Source organism: Ranitomeya variabilis, chromosome 3 (assembly GCF_051348905.1).
Source record: "Ranitomeya variabilis isolate aRanVar5 chromosome 3, aRanVar5.hap1, whole genome shotgun sequence".
NCBI lineage: Eukaryota > Metazoa > Chordata > Amphibia > Anura > Dendrobatidae > Ranitomeya > Ranitomeya variabilis.
The window spans coordinates 639,130,316-639,140,830 of record NC_135234.1 but is presented as its reverse complement, the minus strand read 5'-3'; the positions used below and the strand labels follow the sequence as shown (position 1 = coordinate 639,140,830).

General features: G+C 48.0%; 1 protein-coding gene across 3 annotated transcripts in view; it reads left to right on the top strand.

Annotated features, from left to right (window-relative positions):
* The first annotated feature begins 2,523 nt into the window (after window positions 1–2,523).
* The window catches only part of STAT2 (signal transducer and activator of transcription 2), a 150,455-nt gene continuing 142,463 nt past the window's right edge, over window positions 2,524–10,515 (top strand). The window contains exon 1 of one of the 3 annotated variants that reach the window (XM_077297604.1): window positions 2,524–2,679. The gene's annotated coding sequence lies outside the window, so the exon portion shown is untranslated. The remainder of the gene's footprint in view (window positions 2,680–10,515) is intronic. The other 2 variants (XM_077297606.1, XM_077297605.1) reach the window with 2 other exon arrangements.

The window sequence follows — 10,515 nt, the reverse complement described above, 5'->3', positions numbered from 1 at the left end:
ACTGTGTGGCCTGTGAGGACATAGTAGGAGCTCACACACCCCATATTCTCGGTATTGTCCTGCCCGCACTGTGTGGCCTGTGGGGAGGATATAGTAGGAGCTCACACACCCCATATTCTCGGTATTGTCCTGCCCGCTCTGTGTGGCCTGTGGTGAGGATATAGTAGGAGCTCACACACCCCATATTCTCGGTATTGTCCTGCCCGCACTGTGTGGCCTGTGGGGAGGACATAGCAGGAGCTCACACACCCCATAGTCTCAGTATTGTCCTGCCCGCACTGTGTGGCCTGTGAGGAGGACATAGTAGGAGCTCACACACCCCATATTCTCAGTATTGTCCTGCCCACACTGTGTGGCCTGTGAGGACATAGTAGGAGCTCACACACCCCATATTCTCGGTATTGTCCTGCCCGCACTGTGTGGCCTGTGAGGAGGACATAGTAGGAGCTCATACACCCCATATTCTTGGTATTGTCCTGCCCGCACTGTGTGGCCTGTGAGGAGGACATAGTAGGAGCTCACACACCCCATATTCTCAGTATTGTCCTGCCCGCACTGTGTGGCCTGTGAGGACATAGTAGGAGCTCACACACCCCATATTCTCGGTATTGTCCTGCCCGCACTGTGTGGCCTGTGAGGAGGACATAGTAGGAGCTCACACACCCCATATTCTTGGTATTGTCCTGCCCGCACTGTGTGGCCTGTGAGGAGGACATAGTAGGAGCTCACACACCCCATATTCTCGGTACTGTCCTGCCCGCACTGTGTGGCCTGTGAGGACATAGTAGGAGCTCACACACCCCATATTCTCGGTATTGTCCTGCCCGCACTGTGTGTCCTGCGAGGAGGATATAGTAGGAGCTCACACACCCCATATTCTTGGTATTGTCCTGCCCGCACTGTGTGTCCTGCGAGGAGGATATAGTAGGAGCTCACACACCCCATATTCTCGGTATTGTCCTGCCCGCACTGTGTGGCCTGTGAGGACATAGTAGGAGCTCACACACCCCATATTCTCGGTATTGTCCTGCCCGCACTGTGTGGCCTGTGGGGAGGACATAGCAGGAGCTCACACACCCCATAGTCTCAGTATTGTCCTGCCCGCACTGTGTGGCCTGTGAGGAGGACATAGTAGGAGCTCACACACCCCATATTCTCAGTATTGTCCTGCCCGCTCTGTGTGGCCTGTGGTGAGGACATAGTAGGAGCTCACACACCCCATATTCTCGGTATTGTCCTGCCCGCACTGTGTGGCCTGTGAGGAGGACATAGTAGGAGCTCATACACCCCATATTCTTGGTATTGTCCTGCCCGCACTGTGTGGCCTGTGAGGAGGACATAGTAGGAGCTCACACACCCCATATTCTCAGTATTGTCCTGCCCGCACTGTGTGGCCTGTGAGGACATAGTAGGAGCTCACACACCCCATATTCTTGGTATTGTCCTGCCCGCACTGTGTGGCCTGTGAGGAGGACATAGTAGGAGCTCACACACCCCATATTCTCGGTACTGTCCTGCCCGCACTGTGTGGCCTGTGAGGACATAGTAGGAGCTCACACACCCCATATTCTCGGTATTGTCCTGCGAGGAGGATATAGTAGGAGCTCACACACCCCATATTCTTGGTATTGTCCTGCCCGCACTGTGTGTCCTGCGAGGAGGACATAGTAGGAGCTCACACACCCCATATTCTCGGTATTGTCCTGCCCGCACTGTGTGGCCTGTGAGGACATAGTAGGAGCTCACACACCCCATATTCTCGGTATTGTCCTGCCCGCACTGTGTGGCCTGTGGGGAGGATATAGTAGGAGCTCACACACCCCATATTCTCGGTATTGTCCTGCCCGCACTGTGTGGCCTGTGGGGAGGATATAGTAGGAGCTCACACACCCCATATTCTCGGTATTGTCCTGCCCGCACTGTGTGGCCTGTGGGGAGGACATAGTAGGAGCTCACACACCCCATATTCTCAGTATTGTCCTGCCCGCACTGTGTGGCCTGTGAGGACATAGTAGGAGCTCACACACCCCATATTCTCAGTATTGTCCTGCCCGCACTGTGTGGCCTGTGAGGACATAGTAGGAGCTCACACACCCCATATTCTCGGTATTGTCCTGCCCGCACTGTGTGGCCTGTGAGGACATAGTAGGAGCTCATACACCCCATATTCTCGGTATTGTCCTGCCCGCACTGTGTGGCCTGTGGTGAGGATATAGTAGGAGCTCACACTCTGACGCTTGCAGACTAAGTACCAAGTGTGAGCGCTCAGCGCATTTCCGGGTTCTGTGATTTCTCTTTCTTGCGTCAACCCGCGCCCAGAAAACTAACCCCACCCCACTCCTGACGTAATACCTAGGAAATAGGCGAAAACACAGCATACGCCCCGCCCTGAAAATGATATTGAGCCCGCCTACTCTCAGTTATCCAATCACTAGCAATCTGTCAGCTAAAGGGGATGTCGCTTTAATATTTCTACGCCCTTATTCCTATTGTATTTATCTGATTGGCTCTTGTTCCCGGATTGACGTCGGGAATTATCAATGGCAGCTTGGGACAGTCCTTGTAACGTCATAAGCCGGAGAAAGTAGAGGACGATCGCTGAAGCATCTGGTTGTACGGTCACTGTTTTTCTGTTTCCCCATAGCAGCCTGTGAATGAGAGAGCGACCCGGCTCTGTGTGTAAGTACTCTGCTTGTACGAGCTGTGATGGGGCGTCAGTGCCCGGAGCATCTGAGGAGGGAGCCGTCCGCTTCACATGTACTGCAACTACCAGGTCTCGGTTTACAGCTGAGCTGACTGCACACTGTTCTCTGGCAGCGCCACTTGCTAGCATGCGACATCTTGTTCCCTTCCCCAAAGAGTCCGATCAAACTACAGGAAGAGTTGCCCGTACCTGCCTGTATCCCTGGGTCTGCCTGTGCCTGCATGGGCTTGTGCCCATACCCCTTGGTCTGCCTGTGTCCCAGGATCTGCCTGTGTCCTGGGGTCTGCTTGTGCCTGTATCTGCCCGTACCCCTGGGTCTGCCCATGTCCCGGGGTCTGCAGGGTCACACCTGAGGCCGGTCTGTGCTCTGCACTGAGTTGCATTCAAGTTCTATATTTGTTCTGCAACTGTATTGAAGGTGCCAGGACTTTTCGTGGAAAAAAAACGCATCATGTGCACAAAAATTGCGGAATGCATTTTAAATGATGGGATGCATAACGTATGCATTTTTTTCGCATTTTTATAGCAAAAAAACGCGGAAGAAACACGAAAAATCTGCAACGTGTGCACACAGCCTAAGGCCATGTGCACACGCTGCGGATTCCATTGCGGAATTTTCCGCAGCGGATTTGCAAAATCCGCAGTGAAAAACGCTGCGGTTTTTACTGCGGATTTATCGCGGTTTCTTTTGCGGTTTCCTCTGCGGGTTTTCACCTGCAGATTTCTATTGGAGCAGGGGTAAACCCGTAGCGGAATCCGCAGAAAGAATTGACATGCTGCGGAAAATAAACTGCTGCGTTTCCGCCCTTTTTTTTTCCGCAGCATGTGCACTGCGGATTTCATTTCCCATAGCTTTACATGGTAGTGTAAATGCATGGCAAACCGCTGCGGATCCGCAGCTGCGGAAGTGCTGCGGATCCGCAGCAAAATCCGCAGCGGGTGCACATACCCTAAGATTAAGTTCACACAGGGTGTTTTTGCTGCGTTTTTTTAATGCTAATTTTCAACTGCTTTTTACAGTACCAGCAAAGCCTATGAGATTTCAGAAATCTCATGCACACATTGTTTTTTTGTGTCATCAGGATTTTGTGCTTTGCTGTGTTTTTTGGACATAGAGCATGTCACTTCTTCCAGTGTTTTTTCAGCGTTTTTTCAGCGTTTTTCACCCATTGACTTGAATGGGTGTTGAAAAAATGCTGTAAAAATGCAGGTATCATTATTTGCTGCGTTTTTGCTGCTGAACAGTCAAGGACATTAGCATGGACAAAGAGAAAAAAAAGTGCACCAAAAAAATGCACCTAAACTTGCATTTTTGCCACAGCTTTTTTCCTGCCAAGAAGATCAGGTTTTGCTGCAGAAAAAAAGCAGCAAAAAAGCCCTGTGTGAACTTACCCTTAAGGAGAAAAAACTGTGCTGCTGAAAAGAGCTGTGTATAAAGGAGGAGAGTGAGGTGCAGGAGGAATAATGCCCCTTATCTGCCACCGTTAAAAGTCGTATCGACAGTCGTTAAGGGGTTAATATTGTGTTGAACCTTTTGCTTCAACAAAATGGCGCCGGTAAACCTACGAGACACAAACCGCAGAGCAAGATATACTATATACAGGCTGACATGACATACAGCTATATACAGGAGGAGATGACACAGCTATATACTATATACAGGAGGAGATTACACACAGCTATATACTATATACAGGAGGAGATTACACAAAGCTATATACAGGAGGAGATTACACACAGCTGTATACAGGAGGAGATGACATACAGCAGGTATATACTATATACAGGGGAGATGACATACAGGTGTATACTATGTACAGGAGGAGATGACATGCCGGTATATACTATGTACAGGAGGAGATGACATACAGGTATATACTATATACAGGAGGAGATGACATACAGGTATATACTATATACAGGGGAGATGACATCCAGGTATATAGTATATTCAGGGGAGATGACATACAGTTATATAGTATATACAGGGGAGATAGCATACAGGTGTATACCATATACAGGGGAGATGACATACAGGTATATACTATATACAGGGGGAGATGACTTACAGGTACATACCATATACAGGAGGGGATGACTTACAGGTATATACCATACACAGGAGGGGATGACTTACAGGTATATACCATATACAGGAGGGGATGACTTACAGGTATATACCATATACAGGAGGGGATGACATACAGGTATATACCATATACATGGGACATGACATACAGGTATATACAGGGAAGATGCCATACAGGTGTATACCATATACAAGGGAGGTGACATACAGGTGTATACCATATACGGGGACATGACATACAGGTGTATACCATATACAAGGAAGATGACATACAGGTGTATACCATATACAAGGGAGATGACATACAGGTATATACCATACTAGATGGTGGCCCGATTCTAACGCATTGGGTATTCTAGAATATGCATGTCCACGTAGTATATTGCCCAGTCACTTAGTATTTTGCCCAGTCACGTAGTATAATGCTCCATGCAGTAATGGCCCCATAGATGCCCCATATAATGCTCCATGCAGTTATGGTTATGGCCCCATAGATGCTCCATATAATGCTCCATGCAGTTATGGCCAATTAGATGCCCCATATAATGCTCCATGCAGGGATGCCCCATATAATGCTCCATGCAGTTATGGCCCCATATAATGCTCCATAAAGTTATGGCCCCATAGATGGCCCATATAATGCTCCATGCAGTTATGGCTCCATAGATGGCCCATATAACGCTCCATGCAGTTATGGCCCCATAGATGGCCCATATAACGCTCCATGCAGTTATGGCCCCATAGATGCCCCATATAATGCTCCATGCAGTTATGGTTATGGCCCCATAGATGCTCCATATAATGCTCCATGCAGTTATGGCCAATTAGATGCCCCATATAATGCTCCATGCAGGGATGCCCCATATAATGCTCCATGCAGTTATGGCCCCATATAATGCTCCATAAAGTTATGGCCCCATAGATGGCCCATATAATGCTCCATGCAGTTATGGCTCCATAGATGGCCCATATAACGCTCCATGCAGTTATGGCCCCATAGATGGCCCATATAACGCTCCATGCAGTTATGGCCCCATAGATGGCCCATATAATGCTCCATGCAGTTATGGCCCCATAGATGCCCCATATAATGCTCCATGCAGTTCTTCATGGCCTGTTGTGAATTCTGTTGTGGGTTCTGCTCTTGGGCTCCCTCCGGTGGTTATAAGTGGTAGTGCTGCTGTTTGTCCTTCACAGCAGTCATCAGGTGCGTCCACTTCGGACGGGGCTATTTAGTCTGGCCTCACCCTTTGGTGAGTGCCAGTTGTTCATTGTTTCTGGAGGATTCACATTCCTTCCTGGTCGCCCCTGCTTGCAGTTCATTTCTTCAAGATAAGTTCTGCTTGTTTTTCTGCCCACATTTTGTGGGCCTCTTTGTTCAGTGCATTGCATGTTTTTTCTTGTCCAGCTTAATCTGTGTAAGGATTTATGCAGCCGAGCTGAAATCTCTGGAGAGGCAGATTTACCCTCCAAGTCTTTAGTTAGATTTGGAGGGTTTTTTGTATTATCTGTGGTGGACATTTCTTAGTATTTTTAATACTGACCGCATAGTTCTCTGTCCTATCTTTTCTATCTAGCTAGATTGGCCTCCTTTGCTAAATTCTGTTTTCAGCCTGTGTATGTTCCTTCCTCTCCTCTCACAGTCAATATTTGTGGGGGGCTGCCTATCCTTTGGGAATTTTCTCTGAGGCAAGATAGTTTTCCGTTTTCTATCTATAGGGTTAATTAGTCCTCCGGCTGTGACGAGGTGTCTAGGCTTGGTAGGTACATCCCACGGCTACTTCTAGTTGCGGTGTTAAGTCCAGGGTCTGCGGTCAGTACAGTTACCACATTCTCCAGAGTACGTCTCATGCCGCTCTTAGGCCACCAGATCATAACAATGGCCCCATAGACGCTCCATACAGCATTGTGCCACATGTAATGCTGCTGCTGCAATAAAAAAAAAATCACATACTTACCTCTCGTCGCTGCTCCTCAGCGTCCCGTCTCTCCGCACTGACTGTTCAGGCAGAGGGCGGCACGCACACTATTACGTCATCGCGCCCTCTGACCTGCACAGTCATTGCAAGAGGACGGGAAGACGGAGCGGCGCCCGGCGGATGGAACGCGGACAGGTGAATATGAAATACTCATCTGCTCCTGGCGCTCCTGACGCTGTCCCTGCCTGTCCCATGGTACCACAGCTTCTTCGCGCCTGTGCGAGAAGGACCTGCCATGACGTCACGGTCACATGACCGTGACGTCATGGCAGGTCCTTCTCACGCAGGCGCGCAGGGCCTGTGATGACGTCATGGTCACATGACCTTGATGTCATGGCAGGTCCTTCGCGCATACAATCCTTGCCACCGAAACCTGCCGGCGGAAGGTGAGTATATAATGATTTTTAATTTTTTTAATTATTTTTAAACATTATATGTTTTTACTATTGATGCTGCATAGGCAGCATCAATAGTAAAAACTTGCTCACACAGGGTTAGGCCGGTTTCACACGTCAGTGGCTCCGTTACGTGTGGTGACAGTTTCCTCACGTACCGGAGACACTGACTCACGTAGACACATTAAAATCAATATGTCTCTGCACATGTCAGCGTGTTTTCACGGACCGTGTCGTGTGTCCGTTTGAAAAACACGGAGACATGTCAGTGTTCGTGGGAGTGCACGGATCACACGGACCCATTAAAGTGAATGGGTCCGTGTAAAACACGTACCGCACACGGATGCTGTCCGTGTGCCGTGCAGGAGACAGCGCTACAGTAAGCGCTGTCCCCCCAGCTTGTGGTGCTGAAGCCGCCATTCATTTCTTCTCTCCAGCAGCGTTCGCTGGAGAGAAGGAATGAAAAATCATTGTTTTTTTTTGTGTGTGTTTAAAATAAAGATCCTTGTCACCAGCTCCCTCCCACCCCCTGTGCGCCCACCCGCTGGAAATAAAATACTCACCCAGCTCCTTCGATGATTCCTCTCAGCGCCGCAGCTTGTCCTGTATGAGCGGTCACGTGGTGCCGCTCATTACAGTTATGAATATGCGGCTCCACCTCCCATAGGGGTGGAGCCGCATATTCATCACTGAAATGAGCGGTACCACGTGACCGCTCATACAGGAAGAAGCTGCGGCGCTGAGGAAGCATCGAGGGAGCTGGGTGAGTATTTTATTTCCAGCGGGCGGGCGTACAGGGGGTGGGAGGGAGGTGGTGACAAGGATCTTTATTTTAAACACACACACAAAAAAAACAATGATTTTTCATTCCTTCTCTCCAGCGAACGCTGCTGGGAAGAAGGAATGAATTCCGGCTTCAGCACCAGATGCAGGGGACAGCGCTTATCTCTAGCGCTGTCTCCTGCACGGTCCGTGTGGTCCTCAGCGGGCACACGGGCGGCACACGGCTGCTGCACGTGTGCCACACTGATGTGCCACGTGAGCACACGGACACGGATAACTCCGGTACCGATTTTTCCAGTACCGGAATTATCTGGACGTGTGGGACAGGCCTTAATAGCGGCGGTAGCGGAGTGAGTTACCCACGGCATAACGCGGTCCGTTACCGCCGGCATTAACCCTGTGTGAGCGGTGACTGGAGGGGAGTATGGAGCGGGCGCCGGGCACTGACTGCAAGGGAGTAGAGAGGGACTAATTGGACTGTGGCCGTCGCTGATTGGTCGCGGCAGCCATGACAGGCAGCTGGCGAGACCAATCAGCGACTTGGATTCCATGACAGACAGAGGCCGTGACCAATGAATATCCGTGACAGACAGAAAGACGGAAGTGACCCTTAGACAATTATATAGTAGATACAAGGGACATGACATACAGGTGTATACCATATACAAGGGAGATGACATACAGGTGTATACCATATACAGGGGAGATGACATACAGGTACTGTATATACAGGAGGAGATAACATACAGGTATATACTATATACAAGAGCAAATGACATACAGGTATATACTATGTACAGGAGCAGATGACATACAGGCATATACTATACAGGTCCTTCTCAAAAAATTAGCATATAGTGTTAAATTTCATTATTTACCATAATGTAATGATTACAATTAAACTTTCATATATTATAGATTCATTATCCACCAACTGAAATTTGTCAGGTCTTTTATTGTTTTAATACTGATGATTTTGGCATACAACTCCTGATAACTCAAAAATCCTGTCTCAATAAATTAGCATATTTCACCCGTCCAATCAAATAAAAGTTTTTTTTAATAACAAACAAAAAAACCATCAAATAATAATGTTCAGTTATGCACTCAATACTTGGTCGGGAATCCTTTGGCAGAAATGACTGCTTCAATGCGGCGTGGCATGGAGGCAATCAGCCTGTGACACTGCTGAGATGTTATGGAGGCCCAGGATGCTTCAATAGCGGCCTTAAGCTCATCCAGAGTGTTGGGTCTTGCGTCTCTCAACTTTCTCTTCACAATATCCCACAGATTCTCTATGGGGTTCAGGTCAGGAGAGTTGGCAGGCCAATTGAGCACAGTAATACCATGGTCAGTAAACCATTTACCAGTGGTTTTGGCACTGTGAGCAGGTGCCAGGTCGTGCTGAAAAATGAAATCTTCATCTCCATAAAGCATTTCAGCCGATGGAAGCATGAAGTGCTCCAAAATCTCCTGATAGCTAGCTGCATTGACCCTGCCCTTGATGAAACACAGTGGACCAACACCAGCAGCTGACATGGCACCCCACACCATCACTGACTGTGGGTACTTGACACTGGACTTCAGGCATTTTGGCATTTCCTTCTCCCCAGTCTTCCTCCAGACTCTGGCACCTTGATTTCCGAATGACATGCAAAATTTGCTTTCATCAGAAAAAAGTACTTGGGACCACTTAGCAACAGTCCAGTGCTGCTTTTAAGTGGCTTTACCTGGGGAATGCGGCACCTGTAGCCCATTTCCTGCACACGCCTGTGCACGGTGGCTCTGGATGTTTCCACACCAGACTCAGTCCACTGCTTCCTCAGGTTCCCCAAGGTCTGGAATCGGTCCTTCTCCACAATCTTCCTCAGGGTCCGGTCACCTCTTCTTGTTGTACAGCGTTTTCTGCCACATTGTTTCCTTCCAACAGACTTACCATTGAGGTGCCTTGATACAGCACTCTGGGAACAGCCTATTTGTTGAGAAATTTCTTTCTGGGTCTTACCCTCTTGCTTGAGGGTGTCAATGATGGCCTTCTTGACATCTGTCAGGTCGCTAGTCTTACCCATGATGGGGGTTTTGAGTAATGAACCAGGCAGGGAGTTTTTAAAAGCCTCAGGTATCTTTTGCATGTGTTTAGAGTTAATTAGTTGATTCAGAAGATTAGGGTAATAGGTCGTTTAGAGAACCTTTTCTTGATATGCTAATTTATTGAGACAGGTTTTTTGGGTTATCAGGAGTTGTATGCCAAAATCATCAGTATTAAAACAATAAAAGACTTGACAAATTTCAGTTGGTGGATAATGAATCTATAATATATGAAAGTTTAATTGTAATCATTACATTATGGTAAATAATGAAATTTAACACTATATGCTAATTTTTTGAGAAGGACCTGTATACAGAGGAGATAACAACATACAGGTATGTACAGGGGAGATGACAAACAGGTATATACCATATATGGGAGAGATGACATACAGGTATATACTATATACAGGAGCAGATGACATACAGGCGTATACTATATACAGAGGAGATAACAACATACAGGTATATACAGGG